The 21,063-nt window shown below is 33.8% G+C and overlaps 2 long non-coding RNA genes across 2 annotated transcripts in view; both read left to right on the top strand.

Annotated features, from left to right (window-relative positions):
* Positions 1-20,216, top strand: part of LOC132737152 (uncharacterized) — a 40,179-nt gene extending 19,963 nt beyond the window's left edge. The window contains exon 3 of the long non-coding RNA XR_009626688.1: positions 20,093-20,216. This is a non-coding gene — a long non-coding RNA (uncharacterized LOC132737152). The remainder of the gene's footprint in view (positions 1-20,092) is intronic.
* On the top strand, positions 10,027-15,048 carry LOC132737153 (uncharacterized). The gene is made up of 3 exons (XR_009626689.1): positions 10,027-10,773; positions 11,050-11,140; positions 11,340-15,048. It is a non-coding gene; the product is annotated as an uncharacterized LOC132737153 (long non-coding RNA).
* Positions 20,217-21,063: the final 847 nt, after the last annotated feature.

Genomic DNA, 21,063 nt, shown 5'->3' with positions numbered 1-21,063 from the left:
CAAATGGTAATATGACTGTAACTGCTGATTGAGAAATCATGTGAGATAAGTAGTTGGTCACTTGCAGAGATATTGGTAATTACTGGTTAGTTATCCAGGAAAGCTGGCTAGGAGATATGACATAAAAATTGTGAAACTTTTCGAAATTCAACAGGTTAAGGGTAAAATGCTATAGTTTGGAATAAAAAATTAAGAATTACAGTTTACTTCTTGCTGAGGATAACATGGAAGCAAAGGCCATCAGTGAACAGTTTGTGATAATTTACCTGATAAATTTGATAGAAAATGTACATGTGATTGATGAGGAGACCATAGGAAAGTCATTTTTGGATAACTCTCTTGTAGACATATTTGATTTAGCGGTCAGACCTCTCGATTATCTTTTTGGTATGGGCCTTTGTGGCCGAGTTATGGTCCCAGACTTTCTTTATTAACAGATTAAAATATCCCCCTTGACCCCTTGACCCTTGTCCAAATAAAAATGAAAACCCCAAGTTTGATTCACCTTCCTTTTATGGCTGGGTGTTTGAGTTGTGTTCATTTTTAATAGGGAGCTGTCATAAACAAGTTTGCAGAAGACAGATGACTATATATATATATTATACCTTACATAAATATGCTCCATCTTTATCTATATAAATATTAGGGGATTTTTAAGAAGTATAATATTGACGATCATGTCAGCCATCCGACAAAAAAGTATAGTGACTGCCTGAGTGCAGGGCACTAGTATGTTTTTATCAGACCACTAAAATTTAGTGGTGTTTTACCGTGAGGAAGATTTTACAAAATTATACAAGCTGACTGCCAAAAGTTTTCAAATTTTCTTTGAATGTTGTTTTGATTTCTTTTCTCGTACTTTTACCATTTTTGCTTTGTTCTTGTAAAGTGCAATATAATATATGAAATAGTACACATTACTTCTGACCTCATTGTTTAATGTACTTGTGTCCAGCACAATTGCATTTCAAATGATACACAAAGCTGAAAAGTTGCTGTTTGAACTATACTGTGTCATGTGATTTAAAACAGAGGTAATGTTTTTAGGGAGTTATTCATATTTTCTTTATCAAGAAATTGCCATAATTATTGGGTATTAGATATATAGACAGAGTACTTCATATGTGACAGGTACTCCTATAATATCAACCTTTTCTGTAATTTATGGTTAATCAATTTGCATTATTTGTGTGAAAGTCTGATGTAAAAAGACAAATTTAGTGGTTTTTGATAATTTAGTTTTGTCACTTATCTATTATCATACCTTCTTCTTTATTTATAGAAATTTAAATCCAATGGATGAGTCTTTTTGATGGAGCATAAAATACTGTTGCTTTTTTAGCTCACCTGTCACAAAGTGACAGGGTGAGCTTTTGTGATCGCTTTTCGTCCGGCGTCCGTCCGTCCGTCCGTCGTCCGTCCGTAAACTTTTGCTTTAAATGACATCTCCTCATAAACCACTGAGCCAATTTCATCCAAACTTCACAGGAATGTTCCTTTGGTGGTCACCTTTAAAAATTGTTCAAAGAATTTAATTCCATGCAGAACTCTGGTTGCCATGGCAACCGAAAGAAAAATCTTTAAATATCTTCTTTTAAACAACCCTAAGAGCTAGAGCTTAGATATTTGGCATGAAACATCTTCTAGTGAGTGTCTACCAAGTTTGTTCAAATAAAAGCCCTGGGGTCAAAATTGGCCCCGCCCCAGGGGGTCATTGATTTTCCCTATATGCATATAGTAAAAACTTAAAAAAATCTTCTTTGAAAGAACCCAAAGAGCTAGAGCTAAGATATTTGGCATGAAACATCTTCTAGTGAGTGTCTACCAAGTTTGTTCAAATAAAAGCCCTGGGGTCAAAATTGGCCCCGCCCCGGGGTCATTGATTTTCCCTATATGCATATAGTAAAAACTTAAAATTTTTTTTTTAAAGAACCGTAAGAGCTAGAGCTTAGATATTTGGCATGAAACATCTTCTAGTGAATGTCTACCAAGTTTGTTCAAATAAAAGCCCTGGGGTCAAAATTGGCCCCGCCCCGGGGGTCATTGATTTTCCCTATATGCATATAGTAAAAACTTAAAAATTTTTTTTTAAAGAACCGTAAGAGCTAGAGCTTAGATATTTGGCATGAAACATCTTCTAGTGAATGTCTACCAAGTTTGTTCAAATAAAAGCCCTGGGGTCAAAATTGGCCCCGCCCCAGGGGGTCATTGATTTTCCCTATATGCATATAGGAAAAACTTAAAAAAATTTTTTTAAAGAACCGTAAGAGCTAGAGCTTAGATATTTGGCATGAAACATCTTCTAGTGAATGTCTACCAAGTTTGTTCAAATAAAAGCCCTGGGGTCAAAATTGGCCCCGCCCCGGGGGTCATTGATTTTCCCTATATGCATATAGTAAAAACTTAAAAATTTTTTTTTAAAGAACCGTAAGAGCTAGAGCTTAGATATTTGGCATGAAACATCTTCTAGTGAATGTCTACCAAGTTTGTTCAAATAAAAGCCCTGGGGTCAAAATTGGCCCCGCCCCAGGGGGTCATTGATTTTCCCTATATGCATATAGTAAAAACTTAAAAAATCTTCTTTTAAAGAACCCAAAGAGCTAGAGCTAAGATATTAAGCATGAAACATCTTCTAGTGAGTGTCTACCAAGTTTGTTCAAATTAAAGCCCTGGGGTCAAAATTGGCCCCGCCCAGGGGGGGTCATTGATTTTCCCTATATGCATATAGTAAAAACTTAAAAAATCTTCTTTTAAAGAACCATAAGAGCTAGAGCTTAGATATTTGGCATGAAACATCTTCTAATGAATGTCTACCAAGTTTGTTCAAATAAAAGCCCTGGGGTCAAAATTGACCACGCCCCAGGGGGTCATAGATTTTCCCTATATGCATATAGTAAAAACTTAAAAAATCTTCTTTTAAAGAACCCAAAGAGCTAGAGCTAAGATATTTAGCATGAAACATCTTCTAATGGGTGTCTACCAAGTTTGTTCAAATAAAAGGCCTGGGGTCAAAATTGGCCCCGCCCGGGGGGTCATTGATTTTCCTTATATGTGTATAGCAAAAATTTTAAAATCTTCTTTGAAAAAACCCAAATAGCTAGAGTTTAGATATTAAGCATGAAACATCTTCTTATGGGTGTCTACCAAGTCTGTTCAAATAAACAAATAAAAGCCCTTGGGTAAAAATTGGCCTGGGGGTGGGGGGGGGGCTACATACAGGTGAGCGACCTCAGGGCCATCATGGCCCTCTTGTTTCATTTCTTTAATTATGTTCCTGTTACATAATGTGAAGTTACTGCCAATATAACATTCTTAATATTTTACATAATGTGAAGTTACTGCCAATATAACATTCTTAATATTTTCATATCAAAATTTCAATTTGTAGTAAATGGAGGATGAGATCTCGGTGATTTTTTTTTTCAATTTTCAAAACAACCTGTGGCTTTCTGAAGGGGAAAATATAGCGCAATAAATAAGAAAAGGGGAAAATCAAATTCTAACAACTGAGAATTTCAATTCAATTTAACATGCATGGTACATAGCAGAGGCTATCTATAGGGACAGCTTTCTGTCTAGTAAAGACTGTGCACAGGGCATTTTAGGGGAAATTAGTAGGATTTTTAGGGGAAAATTATACCTATTTTGGGCTAAGGGAAACAGCCTTTATTCGGCTGTAAAATCACGGGGGAGGAAGTGTTACACGAAGGATGGAGTTCTTATGATAACTTGTCAAGGAGTTCTTGTGATAACTGTCACGGAGTTCGTCGGAAAACTATTGTAAATACTGCAAAGACACTCGTCAAAAATGGTAATTTATATCATTAAAAAGTGAGTTTTAGGTGCTAAATTAAACTTTAATGATTAAGCTTGTCTTACATTTTGTATTATGTGTCAAGAACTAATTCATAGTCCATTTTCATCGCCTCTTGCTTAAAAACTGGTAGTTTTGAGTAAAATTTCCAAATTATTTGCCAATTCGCAAATATTGACCTGTTTATTTCAAATCTTCATCCTTGCAATACATAATTACCAAATTATAATGCAAAAGTGCAAACATAAAGCCACGGCTAACAAATTTATACCCGATTTTTCACACATCCCGGAGTTCTTGTGATAACTCAAAAATATGTCCTGGAGTTCTTATGATAACTTTTGTTACAGCCAATGTGTTTCTTGTGCTAAATTACGGCACGTTTTAGCCTTTTTTTTATACAATAAGGTTGTCAATACTTATGAAATATAATACCTCATCCTTTGCACAAAAAATGTGGATAAAATGTTGGTCTTGAGTGTCTGCTAAGGATAAACAGGTGATAGGCTTATGATCATCTACAGTAAAGATTGAAACAGCGACAGTATCATGGCCTAAACCACAAAACAATAATGTCCCGAACTAACACGTTGTTCTCAACCATATTTCTTAAGCAGATAATATATAGTTGTGCATCGTTTATGTAAGGGCTAAGTAATTTGTATCATATTTTATACCATAATAAACAAGTACATGTATAAAACCAGAGGGGCGTCCGTGGCCGAGTGGTTAAGGTCGTTGACTTCAAACCACTTGCCCCTCACCGCTGTGGGTTCGAGTCCCGACAGGGACTTTGGATTCTTTCATGTGAGGAAGCTATCCAGCTAGCTTACGGAACGTCGGTGGTTCTACTCAGGTGCCCGTTCGTGCCTGAAATAAAGCACGGAAGGGCACCTGAGGTCTTCCTCCACCAGTAAAGCTGGAGCGTCGCGATATGACCTATACTGTGTCGATGTGACGTAAAACCCAAAAAAACAAACAAACAAATATAAAACCAGGATAATTTCTTCAAACCTATGTTTCCAAAAAGTACGACAATATGATAAAAAAACTCACCAACTGCGGTTGGTTCTATAACTACCGATCTCTCGGTCCCTCTGGGTTCGAGCGAAATAAGTTTGACTAAAATATATTTTTGTTATCAATTACAGCAAAATTAACAGAGTTTCCTCCGCTAAGATTACAAAGGGGAAATACCCATCAAACATCGGCAGAAATATATACATAAAGACACCATACTTGAGCGCATTTTATCATGAAAGTCAATGCCCTACATCAATCTTTTTTCAGTCTACGAAATCTGCGTCAGCAAAAGAAAAATCGTAAAAAAGAAACGGGGATAGGATATCTCAGTAATATCTCTTTAACTAAAATATACTCAAAAAGAACATTATATATCCTCATTATTGTGAAAAAAATGAGCGTACTACATTTCATAATGATTAACAACCTTATTGAATAATAAAAAAACACTCTAAAACGTGCCGTAATTTAGCACAAGAAACACATTGGCAGTACAAAAGTTATCATAAGAACTCCAGGACATATTTTGAGTTATCACAAGAACTCCGGGACATTTGAAAAATCGGGTATAAATGGGTAAGTCGGGGCTTTATGTTTGCAATTTTGCATGATAATTAGGTAATTATGTATGGCAAGGATGAAGACTCGAAATAAACAGGCCAATATTTGCGAATTGGCAAATAATTTGAAAATTTTACTCAAAACTACCAGATTTTAAACAAGAGGCGATGAAAAATGAACTATGAATTAGTTCTTGACACATAATACAAAACGTAAGGCAAGCTTAATCATGGAAGTTTAATTTAGCACCTAAAACTCACTTTTAAAGACGAAAATTACCATTTTTTACGTGTGTTTTTGCAGTATATACAATAGTTTTCCGACGAACTCCGTGACAGTTATCACAAGAACTCCTTGACAAGTTATCATAAGAACTCCATCCTTCGTGTAACAGTTCCTCCCCGGTGAAAATACAGGAATAAAAAATCACTGGATCTATTAGGTCAGATTTACTTCATAGCAGTACAATTTTCCATCCTAGAATTCAGTTTATTTATAGATTCCTTTCCAGCTTTTCTAAAGATTAAAAATGTTATTTTTCGATAAATCGTAAAAGAATTAAGGTGGAAAATGGAATTTTCCATCAATAAAATACATACAGTAGAACTTCAGGAAGTCGAAGTTGGAGGGACTTGCGTAAAAACTTTGACACATTGGGACTTCGACTCGTGAATCGGTCTGAATTTCATGACAAAATTTCAACCCGTGACTAGTCCTAATTATAAGATCTCTAACGTAACCTATTTCCTGTTTTTTTCTTTCATTCATTAATCTGACATTTTACAGTATACAATGATAAATATGACTTGTTAAATAACTTTTCACGGCTAATGATTTGGACTACATGTTGACAACGTATACAATGAAGCAATACGAAAGGGCAATAACTAGACCAGCTTATAGTAAATATTTCCAGTGTGATTATCACACGACACCGGGTCATGGAAGAACTCAAATGATAGTTCTTACTGTTTACATGTACTTTCAAATACTTCTATGGCAATTAAAATAGTAATGATTAAAGCATATTTTCACACATTTAAACGCATACAAAGGCTGTTTGAACACTCGGCTGTGTAATAAACACCTGTCACTAAAGTTGATCGGAAATCGTCTTCGCGGCCAGAAAATGTGTGAAAAATGTCTCGAGATCGAAGGTGTCAAAATAATCGAACGACTTCGACTTAATTGTACTAGATTTATTCTGTACGGACCACGAAAAAACTTCGACACATCGAAAAATTCGACACATAATATCTCGAGTCATAAATAGGTTTTTATAAGGAATATATAAGGGAAAAAATCGGCACTTTCATTTTACTTTGACACTTCGAGAAAATCAACTTATCGAAGTTTGACTCATAGAAGTTCTACTGTAATTAATAATAGCCCAGTTTAGCTAGAGCTTACAAATTTCACTAGCGTGAACTCATTTTAACAAGCCCGAATCAAAATGGTACTTTTGTATAAATTTTGTGCAGAAATAGCTCTTTCTATGTTTTTATACACCATTAAACAATGAAAGATTAACAAAGTAACTTCTGTTTTTCATTATTAACCAGGTTTTCCGAAGGAAAAAAAACTGGTTATTAGATTGAGGTATGTCGGCAGGCGGCGGCATGGGCGGGCGGGTGGGCGGGCGGACGTAAACAATTTCTTCTGTGCGCAACTCCTTCTACATTTCTCAACGGATTTTGACCAAACTTTCACAGAAGCTTTGTCATCAAGTGCCCTGGCGCATATTGTCGGGGTTTTGCGATTGGATAATATTAGACCTAATTATGGCCCTTTGTTTTTTTTCCTTATATAGAATATATAGTGAACAATTTCTTCTGTGCGCAACTCCTACATTTCTCCACAGATTTTGACCAAACTTTCACAGAACCTTTGTCACCAAGTGCCCTGGGGCATATTGTCGGGGTTTTGCGATTGGATAATATTTGACCTAATTATTGCCCTTTGTTTTTTTTCCTTATATAGAATATATAGTGAACAATTTCTTCTGTGCTGAACTCCCTCTACAATTCTCAACGGATTTTGTTCAAACTTTCACAGAAGCTTTGTCATCATGTGCCCTGGCGCATATTGTCAGGGTTTTGTGATTGGATAATATTTGACCTAATTATGGCCCTTTGTTTTTTTTCCTTATATAGAATATGTAGTGAACAATTTCTATCTTGCGCAACTTCTCCTACATTTCTCGACAGATTTTGACCAAACTTTCACAGAAGCTTTGTTATCAAGTGCCCTGGCACATATTGTCGGGGTTTTGTGATTGGATAATATTTGACTTAATTATGGCCCTTTGTTTTTTTTCCTTATACAGAATTATCAATATATAGTGAACAAATTCTTCTGTGCTGAACTTGTCCTACATTTCTCAACGGATTTTGTTCAAACTTTCACAGAAGCTTTGTCACCAAGCGCCCTGGCACATATTGTCGGGGTTTTGTGATTGGATAATTTTTTACCTAATTATGGCCCTTTGTTTTTTTCCTTATACAGAATATATAGTGAACACTTCTTCAGTGGCAATTCCTCCTACATTATTCATGTTTTACATTGCACATAGTTACATTGTTTGTTGCTTGTATTTGTATTTCAAATACAACATATTTATCTACAATGGTGATAATTGAAAACCTGGTTTCATGGCATTGCCATGTTTCTTGTTCACAATAGCATTGAAAATGCAAGATCTTAAATTTCTGTGGATTTTCTTCCTACTTTGATAAAAATTTTTTACAATCTTAACTTCCCTCGTCCTCAATGTATAGTAACCATGTTGGCTGAAGCTTGCATTGCCAACATTGTTTTATACCTTTTCTTATTAGTTTTGTCATTATTTTGTTTCAGTGTGTTCCTTTTAGTAGTGCCTCAAAATACTGTAGGAAAGACCTATAGTGAAGCTTTGAATGAAAGAGCCTGTATATAAGTCAATGTTAATTGATGTTTAACAAGCGTTTAGTGATCGACAATGTCTAATAGGCGTTTCAATGCACATATTTCGAAGATCAACTCAAGTAAAAGTAAGATATGAAAATCAAAGGGCTGCAGCTCTATGGTATTTTCTGATCTTTGCAATCTAAATCATACTGACTATCTGTATGTACTTTCCTGTATAAGTTTTTTTATATACTATAATTCATCTTACGCAGCGACAGCGTTTTGATTTTCTTCTATAACAGTTTGAGATTTACATATGGAATTTTGCATGAAAAAAATAGAATTGCCTCGACTAGGATTTGAACCATAGGCCTCTCACACCCTCAACGAGACCGCTTACCTCTGCACCACGGCGAAGTTCCAGATAACGTGCGTATCGGCGTATTTTACGCTTCAAAAGCAGCTAAATACGCACCATATTTCAAATTTGTTGCGTTCATTTACACACGCTATCAATTAAATACGCAAAGAATGAAAATTCGAAGCGTATTTGGTGTGTACTTTCATTTTCGAAACAGCTGATTCCATTTCCGTTTAACAGTTGACTGTGTATCTTTTTCCGTTTAATACCCGCCAAAATACTTCCTACTACTTTTCATTCTGTAAACCAGTCAAATTATGTCTTTATCGCATAGACGCTTGGTAAAACGTGTGGCTTGATTTCCATTTATAATTGCAAGCGTTTGTTAATAAAGACGTAAATCATGGCTGCTTCCAAACCAAAGCACATGAAAATTGACAATTTTTTAACGCAACTCAGTTACACACTAAAACAATTGTGAATCCTATTGATGAAGACATTTTAGATCGTGTATTTAAAACGAAAAGGACGCACATAATTGTGAATTGCAACACAACACTTGAAAATTGGCAAAAATGTTATCCGTGGCTTCAAATTTCAGAAACTGGTACTGAAGTACGAATGAAATATCTGACTTGTCATAAATTTAAAGCTGGCAATGTATGGGCTAATGATGGTGCAATAAACATGCAGAAATCGGCAATTGATTGATGGTTATTTGTAACGTAACTGTTTATGTATTGTCACCAATTTTTGTTGTAAACAATATAAAATAAAATAAGAATATGGTAAAGGCCTTTCAATTGACGTGAATTCACGCTGAATCTGCTAAATTAATGCAAAATAAATATTTTTAATGTATTTTCATTAAAAAATATTCTATTTTCAAAGGACCATATTATTTTTGTACAAAAAAGTAAGTCATTTCATTGCACCCTTTAGATTTACGATATATCTAAATTTACCCCCACATTCTGAAAAGTGGGGGTAATTACCCCCAGTGTAAAAAAATTATCTGGAACTCTGTATACATATGAACCTTGAATAAAAACGAATACATTATGTAATTCTAAATTGAGAATTTGCATTTCGTGTTTGTAATCCTTATTAATTTCGAGGTATTTTGTTCACGGTAAACGTGTTGTTTAACACTGATGAAAATAATTTATCGGAAATCTTCTCGCCAAAACAGTCCGACATGTATATATTCCACTACTCGACAGTCAGATTTATTTGTGTACTACGCTCTGGAGTATTCGGTAATCGGCATAGCTAAAAATAGCATTTTCATTGATTAAAATGATATTCATGATAATCGGAAGCTTTACGGAAATAGCCGAACATTTTTCATTGAGTAAAAAGATATTCATCCGCGAAAGGACTAGATTCGCTTATGCATGAAATATGCCTAAACATTTTGTATTTTATAAAACTTCAAATTTTCAAGAAATGAAACAATTTTCTGGAAGAACACCTTTAGCTTGTTGATATAAATGAAAAACAGTAAAGATAATACGTCTGTTCCGTGCAATAAAATACGCTTGAAGTAAGGGCTAAAACCCGTTTTCCGGTATTTTGTATCAGTTTTCGACGATAAATTGAAAAATTTGAATAGGGCACAGGTCTCGACCAAAAAACAAAATACGTCATTGTCATTGTGAGTATTTATAATTTACAAAAACGTATCAATAATTTTGGTCGAGGCCTGTGCCCTTTACGAAAATTTATATTTTCCTTCCCTTGGTGTCTGTGCAAAAGCAAATCGAATGCATAGAAGATCAAAGATTTAAGCTGTATTTTTATAAATTTTTACTTGTTTTTGCGGTCAAGCATTGAGATCGAAAAGCAATTATCATTAGTCAAATAAAATATGTCTTCTTTTCTGTCATGTTTTGTTAACTTATTGAATGAAAAGTGAAAATCCAGGCGATGATGACAACGACGACGACACAACAACAACAAAGCCATTGTTTACACTTTACCTAGTAAATCTATACTACTGTAACGCTGACAGGGTTTAAAACAGTCAAACGTTTGTTTGTTTATTTTGTGAGCATTTATTCTCGGATCTAGGAATGTATTCCAGTCCAGATATGACTTTGTGATAACCGTGACAGGGAGTTTCCAAGTAAGTATAATTTTATCCATGAAATTGTCGAAATCTGTGTTTCGTCTGCATAAGTAATTTATAAAGTCGAACATTATCCAAGTAGAACTCAATATTAGATAGTTAGAAAAAGTGTGAAGGTAATGTATATATTTATCAGGTAATTGCCAGAATAACAAACTGAAATATGTGTCGAAAGAGATAGAATATTTAATTTAAAATATCCCATCCGTTTACTTATAAATATTTAGTCACGTATCGACATTAAGTAGTAAATGTAAAACATTTTCATTACAGTTGTGGCGATGGCGTAGTGGTCTAAGTGCCCGGCGTATGATCGTTTTATATGACTGATCAGTTCCGTCTGGTGGTTCGACCCCTGAACGAGGTAAAATTAAATTTTTAATCTTTCTTTTTTGTAAGTATTAAAATAATAATGAGAGTTTATAATTTAAATCATTATTCATTTAGATCTAATAAATGAAAAAAATAATTAAATTAAAAGTTTATTGTTAGTAAATAAAACCAAAGTACAGGAGGAAATATTTTTTCTGTCAAATATTTGATGTACTAAGTATTTTTTTCAGGATGCCTGGATCGGGTCCAAAGTTTTATGCCTGTGCGGTGTGCAAGAAAAGAACTAAACCAAAAGAAAGAAGACACATAAGCAAACCTATAAGAAAATATCTTCAAACACGGTTATTTGTTGATGTTAAGACAATGAAATAATTTGTAACAAATGTAGACATAAATACTATGCATTAGAATCATCATCTTTTACAAGAAAAAACAACAACCAGTCAGATCCAGATTATGTTCCACCTGTTTCAACTTCTCAATCAAAGGGAACAAAAACACCGACTAGTCCGCCATCGGTATCATTAAATATAAAAAATACCAGTAAAACACATTCAAGATGATTAGTCTGCAAAAGACCAGGGCCAAAATTAGTTGTTCTGTCTTCAGAGGCCAGATTCAATGTGTTTATAGAACATAACCTACTCATACCTGCTGGTTCTATGTGCTGTCCAGTACACATACATGAAGGCCTGCTTTGTTCAGATTTCTTAGAGAATGTGCCGATAATAGAAACAGCATTTCTAAACAGGACATCTGTCCTAAAACTTATAAAACATTTAAGAGAAATATGCTGCTACAAACAAAACAAATTGAATTTTGATGTCTTAAACGACGTAGAATATGAAAACTTAACAGGGCTTTCACGTTCTCAGTTTGATGATGTTTTTCGTCATGTTGCCGACAAAATTCTTACGAAATCGGGCTTGTCAAATAAGCTTTTGTCTACTCTATTTGGAATAAGCAAGTCAAGTGTACGGAGAGCGATTGTTGCCACAAAACATGCGATGATGAGAGGATTTGTGCCGTTATATCTTGGTTTTGAAAGCATAACAAGGGAAGATATTATAAACCATCACACTAGACCGTTAGCCAAGTCTCTTTTTGATGCAAATGATGGGAAAGTTATTTTAGTTCTTGGTGGAACTTATGTTTATATTCAGAAAAGTAATAATTTTAGCTTTCAAAGACGTTCATATTCAATGCACAAAGCTCGTCCATTAGTGAAGCCCATGGTTATTGTCACAACAACCGGATACTTTGTTACAGTGATGGGCCCTTATTTTGCTGATTCAAAGAACAATGATGCTTCTATCCTGAATCATATGTTGAAAACAAGTACTGAAGAGATAAGGGACTTTATTCAGGAGTTCAGGAGGATGATATTTTCGTTGTCGAGAGAGGTTTCCGATATACATTGAATTATTTCTTATTTAATATAACATTATTGTAAAAGTTGGAAATCATATTGTTTAAATCACAAAACTTCTTTTAAAGTTCAATGAAAATTATTGGCATTCAGCTTATATTAAGTACGCTTTTTTATTTTCCTCACCGTTACACACTATAATAGTCCTCGTTCAGACTATATTTTTTTTCAGACCGCTGACGTCATCGTAAATAGGTAATAGAAAGAGCACCGAAACACGAGGCTATCTGATTTGTACGAGGGGGCGTAGCCCCCGAGTATAAAAACGATTGCCGAGTGTTTTGGTGTTCTTTCTCTTTTGTATCATAGTCAAACATAAAAACACGTTCCCTGTTGTCACAATTTTAAACCCCGGTAAAAAGTAACCAATGATCGAGCATCTGAATATGATATTTCTGCCGCTTTCCCTTTCTCTGCCGTCACAATATGTAAACCCCAGCAAAAATGAGCCAATCAACGGGCATGATCTGGAGTGCGGGTAACTGATACCTGCACTCCAGTTACCGCACTGTGCATGTATATGTATACGATTTAACTCTGACACTTTTTCAACAGAAAGGTCCCCAAACTATGATACAATATACTTTTAAAGGCCCCTTTATGTACCCGAAATGCAATACTTTCATTTTTATTTCTCAAAATATTTTTTAGTTTCAAACAAGTTACTCATTGGTCTTCTTCATTTGTTACTTTCAGGCAATAAGTACATATATAATAACTTAGTAATTTGTATTGAAGTCAAAATATTACTTGTTTTCATTACTTTTTTTCATTGCTACATTAATGACATAGTAGTATATTAACCGGTCTTTTGTTTAGGTAACAAGCATGTTACATGCTCTAAACCATTATTTAAAAGGTATAAAAACATCTTTGATCTTTTAAAAAAAGGTAAATATTATTCATTTGTGAGTCATACTGTGCCTTTAACAGGCCGCTGACAAAACATATTCATGTTAGGCATGATATTGATAGAATAGTACCATAGATACCATAGACAGGTGAAATACTTCATATCTTGACAATCGCTTTACATAATATTGACTTGTTAGTGTTTCATTTCCACATTAGTCCTCGTTTTTGAAACATAAGGCTAGTCATTAGTTATTATGAAATTAATCGAGGTTGTTGATGTATTTGAGAAGAGACAAGTTTAGATTTTTAAATGTTGTGATGAATGAGATTGTAATAAAATATTTGTTGCATCCTAAACATGCTGTAATATTTTATTTGATACTTTTCTAGACATTTGAATATTAATAGTTATAAGTGGCAAAATGCAATGATTTTGTTACTGCGTTATTTAGAATGTCTTGAATGTTATAAAATATATTTAACGTTTTACTCTAACTTTTCGGCCTTTTCCGTCATTCTTCGGATAAGACTACGTGTATTTATGAAACATTGCCGACATGTTCCGATTGATGTAATATCTGTTTCTGCATCTTAAGTGATTCTATGTTTGCTTAAAAAGAAATATAAGCTAATTATGTAGTTATTATGTTTAAGTTGTACTAACTATATATTTAAAAACAACATCAAAGTTTATTGCCGTAAACTATATGCAGAAAATTTATACATGTATGTGCATGCAAATTCTATTGCATATTTTTGAAAATCTTTGTGGTCGTTAAATGTAAATAGATTTTCTTCAGAATAAAAGATGGACACTATCCAATAGTTTCATGCAGCAGTAATTTGAATGTCACACCTGTTATAAAGTATGCTAGATTGTTTATTTTGTGTGATGGGCATTTTGAGGGATCACCTTATTATTTTTATTTCGTTTTGTTTATAATTCTGTATTGTTAGATGATGAATTCATGTCAGTTTACGTAGCTGTTACACTAAAGTAAATGATTCAGTGTGTAACATAACTTTATCACATATCACATGCCGCTTTTGCTGTTACAGTAAAATAGTATTGCACGGCAGGGCATATATTTTGACGTGTCGTCCTTTGCGTTATAGGATCATAGCGTAAAGACGCATGAAATGTTAGCGTTACACTATAAGTGTGTCAATGAAAAAATAATACTATTTTTGACTGTAAACAATTTTCATCTTTGACATGTGATAAACAGTTTATTATGTAAATAAATAATTCATTTAACACCTCCCGTCATTGAAATAGATTACGTAAACTGAACAAGTTTGTTTTCATTTATGTTTCATTCATTTTAAAGTGAATATTGTGTTTTTATAATATTTAAGTAAATGAAAGAAACAATTTTTTTTCTCTCCGTAACTGAAAAGAGATTTATGAGTCATATACCAGCGTTTCATATTACAAATATCAATATGACGTTACGGCGTCGTTGATTGATGTTGCAATTTTGACGTCAAAATACGTTACAATGGGGTCAAGTATAGAGCCTAAAAAATTGAAAAATTAGAAAAAATGATACAAAAATCAACAAAAACCTACTTGGGACATATTTTTATGTCATATGCTCAAGTTTTATCAAAATTAAAATTTGGGCCGATTTTCACTATATTTGAACACACTCCTTTGTGATTGTAACCTCATATTTCTATTGACTAATCTAAACTTTTAATGCACTGTAATTCGTTAAATGCCTACATTAAAAATTATTCTTTCTTTTAAATTGGTGGTTTTTAAGCAGTTTTGAGTGAGAACTACTTTGCGTTGTTAGGACTGTTAGGAAATTTTGTGTCAGACTGTGGATGTTAGCTCTGTATTTATCTGATCTTGCGATCAGAAAATACAAAAAGCACTCAAAACAGACGGTCTACTAGCTAGGATATGTCACTTGACTACAACTTGGCTGACTTGGTTGTCAGTCGAGTGGGTTATTAGTCAAAGACTGAAAAATTGGCTCAGATCTTGCCTGTTTGAAGAGATTGGTATAAATGACAAATTAACAAGGGTAAGGTTAAATCTAAGCGTACAAAATGATGCACTGGCTTGTATGTCAGACACACAGTAGAATTTTAAGCAGTTACTGATTGTTCTCAGCACCAATTAAACCATATGCATATTGATCAACCCCATCTACAACCTTGTTTGATTATTTTGTAGAAAATATACCATTAAATGCCACAGTGCACTGTGTTCTAGACAAAATATCTTTACTTCTAAGGCTTAAAGGTCACCTGATATTTAAGGTCAAATCGACCAGTCTTGTATTTGAATTCTTGTATTATTGAATTCATTCCCTTATTTATTAATAATAACATCTGAAATAAAATTGCTCAAGTCTATCAGTTTGTACAAATGCTGATGAAATTTGTTCAAATATTGGTTTCATGTGTGTAAATAGTGGTGGATTTATGTAAATACTTTTGCATTTGTGCAGAAATTGATGAATTTGTTTGCGCCTACAAAAAATGTCTTCAATATAGAGTCAAGTCTTGGAAGGTAAAGCTTTCACTGCAAACTTGACATGACTGAAAGCTCTTGATGGAAAGGATATATAGAAGCTATTACTTATGCTTGTTGCAACATTTTATATTAAGGTCCTCCAACCAACATATAATAACATGCATATAATTGCAGTCAGCATCTTTCGGTTTTGTTTTTCGTATTTTAGTATTGATCGTTAATGATAACTATATTATCAGATAGTTATCTATAACTCTCTATCCATTAGTGTTGCTTTGTATTTGATGTGATTGAGATAAGTTGCTGTGCCTAGGAATGAAAGTTGTAGTTGAAAGGAGTAGCTCTTCCTGTTTCATGTGTTTGACATAATTAATTTATTCATTAGGCCTCAACTTAGAGGGGGGTCCGTGGGCAAATGGTAAAGGTCATTGACTTTATTGCACCTCACTGCTGTGGGTTCGAATCTCGACAGTGACTTTGGATACTTTCATGTAAGGAAGCTATCCAGCTAGCCTACAGAAACATGGGGGTTTCTACTCAGGTGGCCATTTGTTTCTGAAATAATGCATGGAAGCACCCTTGAGATCTTTTTCCACTAGTAAAGCTGCTTGGGGTCCCTCATGTTTAAGCTGAGAATTTTTCTACTTTGTGAATTTTGGAATGTCATATTTGACTGTCACTGTAACAAATTGATAAGTTCAAAGTAGCCTTTTTTCAAAATTCAAAATTTTACCAGTTCATGTTAAATGTTGAATTCTGCTTAAGTAATAGAGTTACAGGATGTTGATGGTTGCTTGCAATTTAACCTCTCCCCTCCATCAAACTGAGCTTGCAACATTTTCAATTTTGCTGTTTTGGACTTTCTTTAGGGATTCTTTTTTTCTCTATAGTTGAACCATTTTCTTTGAAGTGATAATGCTCTGATATCTAGATAGAGACATGGGTTGAGAAAGATACATCTTATATTTCTATTTCGTGACAGTTCTGAGGAAAAAAATTGTTCTGTTAAATAACACATTAATAAGCTTAATTTTCAAGATGGTTTGCATGCAGGATGCAATTTTTGGATTTTGTCCAACTCACGAATGATTTTTGGAGCCAGTGATATGTCATCGTGTGTTTTTGTTGTGTTTTTGTCTCACAGAGAGCAGCTTAAAATGATGTATTTTGATTATTAGTGTAAGGAAAAGCCGGAAAAAAAGCATGCTGCCGAGGAAAATTACACAATCATGTGTGAAAGATAAATAGTTACCTGAGATGTTTTAGACTAATTAATTACACAGCTGTTTTCTACATAAGCTGTCAGGAAGTCATAGATTTCTCCATATTGACTGCATGCAGTGTGTCCAGGTGTTTATAATGTCAAATAGAAGTGTTCAAATTTAGAAAAGGTTAGAATCTGAAGATTTAGAAGTTGTACTTTAGTATCTAGTTAGCCCTTATTGCTATCAGAACAGCAGAATACTCTCCGAAAATATTCCTGGAGCATTTAATTAGTAGCCGCTTTGTTCTTCCAAGGAACTGAGGTTCCGTGAGTACATCTGGCTTTCCAACAATTTTCTCTTAGAAACTATTTATTGACCAATATCTTCCATAGTTGGTAAGGTACATACCTTTGATGGTCCTTTACTTTCAGGTTAAGCTTTAGGTGTCACCAGGCCCAAGTTCACTGCTGCTAAAAATAGTTTTTACACTTCTGCTCAAACAGCTTTCATTCATTGACCAACATCTTTCATATTTGGTGGATATCTTGGATGGTCCTATAACTTTGGGTGGAGTCAAGGTATTTGATGCTCAAAATCAAGTTTTACACTTTAAAGCTTATTCATCTTTAAGACCAAGGTCTAGAGATTTGGAAGTTGATCCTGAAACTACAAGTGGAGTTATGGATCACTGGGCCAAAGTCGAAGTGGCTGATGCTCAAAATAGATTTTTACACTTTTGTTCATACAACCGCAATTGATTGGATTTGATGGGTACTTATCTTGAGTGGTCCTCTGACTTTAGAGTTAAAATGGATCAAAGCAAAGAATGTGCAGGTTAGGGGAGCACACTATTATAGTTTAAACCTTGTGATGTTTTTTCTCTATTAATGTCTAAGTTAAAGATTTATTAAATTATAATAGTTAAGAAAACACAAGTAAAAGTACTGGTAATTTTAGCTAGAAGTAATTAAAGTTTGTTATAAATTTTGTTTAGAATTTTTTTGGGGAATTTTGTTTCCTTATAAATATATATCCTGTGAAACTTTTGCAAGCTTTTTAAGACAGTATGACTTGCTTTTGCATGACAAACATAAATTGTTTGCTTTAGTTGAAATCTGCTGTTTTAATGTCACTTAGAACTTATAAGTGGTTCTCAAAACAGTCTGAAAGGTTTTGAAAAAAATATGTTTGCTATGAGTGAAGGAGATACAATTAAGTGTCATAATGCAGTTGTCTTTGCTTTTAGAGTGTTTTATATCTTTGGTTAGGTTTTAAGTCACTAATGATGTTAATCTCATGTGGCAGTGTTCAAGCTTTTGCAGGTGGGGGAAGCCTGCAAATTGTTGTAGACATATAAGAAAGCACCTCAGCTAAGAACCATTGACCTCCCATAAGATAGCTGAACAGTTCTTCATGCAAGTAGATTAAACAATAAGTTGGCAAGTTAAATTGGTATCATTGCCTTGATCTCTCCACCACTATATAAGATAAAGTTTGCACTTAATATATATGTATGAACACAGGTTTTCTATCTAAAAGATGCAAATTAGGCAACTGCCATGGGATGTACAATGCTAGTTGTTAAGGTGATGGTGATACTTTTAAATTAAGCTGACACTTCTTTTTAGAACTTATTTATACAAAATAACTTGATTGACTAGAGGTTATTGAAAGTTGAAGACACATAGCAATTCTCTGATGCCAACACATTGGGAGGACATGCCTTTCTTGTTCGTACTTAATGTAAACAGCTCTTGAAAATTAAATTACCGAACCTTTCACATTCGTTGTCTTATTCAGGCTGTTTAACTATTAGATTTGTGAATGTACACATTTTGTTGTTAAAGAGGTTGATCCATAAAAGATGTAAGGTGGACCTCATCATTTGGTAGAAGTGTCTAAAATGAAACTGATGTATCTAATTTAATGAAAAATATGTCAGAATTTTTCATAAGAGTGCAGAGTACCATGTAACTGACTAAAGAATCTATCGGTCAGATCTTCTTTGGTACAAATTTGTGTCATTTATTGGGCAAAATGGTAGACAGCAGTTTTCGTCCATCATTAAGGCTGGAAAATTGTCATTTGGTCAGATAATATAGGTAATTAATTCATGTAAGATAGATGGGATGAGAGTTTCTATTGATCTAATTTTAGCATAACTATAGAAAGAACAGAGGGCTATCCTTACTCACTATAGCATTGACATAGACATTTATATTCTAGATTTTGCAGGCACCTTTATATCTAATAAACCTTTTGAACTTTTACTCGTGTCTTTTGAGTCATCAAATAGAAGGCCCATAACTCTAGCATGGATTTCCACTGAATTATTCCCCTTTCATTTGAAATTAGTTTGGCTGTTCATGTAAAGTCATTTAACCTTGCTGAAACAGTGATAAGTATGTTGTTGGTTGAACTAAAAATGGAGACAAATGAGTGGAACAACATATATTTCAGACAGGGGGGAATGGCTCCTGATTTCTCCATATATTTTGACTGTTGCTTGATGAGACTATATATCAAATTTAGCATGACAAAAGTTTTACCATCATTCATTGTTCAAGTGCCATAAACCTCTGTCTATTATAAATTAATCACCTATGTAGATTTTGTTTATACAGAATTTATTTTAGTTTGTGTAGGAAGCTATAAGCCTATAGACACCACTTTTTAATCTGTTCCTGGAACCAACTAATACTGAGTATGTAAAGTTTCTTTTCAAGGAAACAAAACTTGCCCCTGAATGGGTTTGAACCCATGCAGTTATGTAAATTTCAATTACTGTGTTTCACTATAAAAGTAGTAGTGCAAGGGAAGTAACCCATAAAACACAAAAATAATGATTTTCTGATCCAGCTGCAGTGATATGATACTAAAGATATTAATAATGATAAAGTATTGAAATTATGCAAAAGTAGTGTTGCGTAAGATTCACTATAGTTATTCATGATACAATTAGTGTGCATATTACTTACAGTCACTTTTTCTCGTTTCCAACAGTGCAGGAGAAAATCACAGACGTTTAAAAATCAATACGTAAAGCAAGAGAAGGCGTATGATTTGATCTGAATTGGACGCAGGTCTTGTATGGCTGAAAATCAATAGGAGTCTTGAGAGATGGGGCAAATAGTATGTGATTATCAGAATATTGGATGTTTCTTTTTTTACTTGATTTTACACTCAGGCTTCTTTAAATAAAAAAGGGGAAGAAATATTGGATTCAATTCAATGCTAAATGATGGTTATTTTTCATTCCTAAGTAAATGGTGATGTTTTTTCTGCCATGTTTAATACGTTTGTAATTTCCGATGGTAACCTTTTAACCTTCTTGAAAAGAAACCTTTTAGAATAGAATGGAAGAGAATTTTTAGTACTCTGTTGAAGAGAATAGAGTTATTGCTGTATAGGAATAAAAAAATTTAATATCACTGGAGACTGAAATGTATATCCTGACATGACTTTGCACTTATTTCACATGCCCAGGTCATTTATATATAAACACTTCTTTGAACTAAATCATTTAATAAGTTTGTGAACTATTTTAAGTATTTTTTAAACAATTCTTCATCAAATTACATTGTAATTGTCATAGAAAGCCGATTAGGTGGACTGATTGCTGTAAAACAATTACGTAAGTGTATCAATTGATCCTAATGGTCATTTGTCTCTCACTGCCAATTAAAAGAAAAGCCAGCTAGGTGAACCGACTGCTGTAAAACTTTGGATATTATGTTTGGTTGTTAGTATAGCTACGATTTAGAATGTCATTGTTAAAAGAAAAACTTTACGTTGCATTTTAAGCCCTTAAGGCTAGGGTCAGGGTCACTGTATTTAAGAATAGAAACTAAATTACTTCTTCAAATGTTCATGGAAAGAAATTTATTCATTTGCTTTAAAATTTACCAACTCTTGGTAGAATAGTGTCAAGTATATCCACCATCACCTGCAAACCTAAGAATTCGAAGAATGAA

Source organism: Ruditapes philippinarum, unplaced genomic scaffold (genome assembly GCF_026571515.1).
Source record: "Ruditapes philippinarum isolate M1 unplaced genomic scaffold, ASM2657151v2 ctg3240_1_1_1_1, whole genome shotgun sequence".
NCBI classification, from domain to species: Eukaryota; Metazoa; Mollusca; class Bivalvia; order Venerida; family Veneridae; genus Ruditapes; species Ruditapes philippinarum.
Note: the sequence above shows the minus strand (reverse complement) of the source record. Positions and strands in the feature narration are given on the sequence as shown.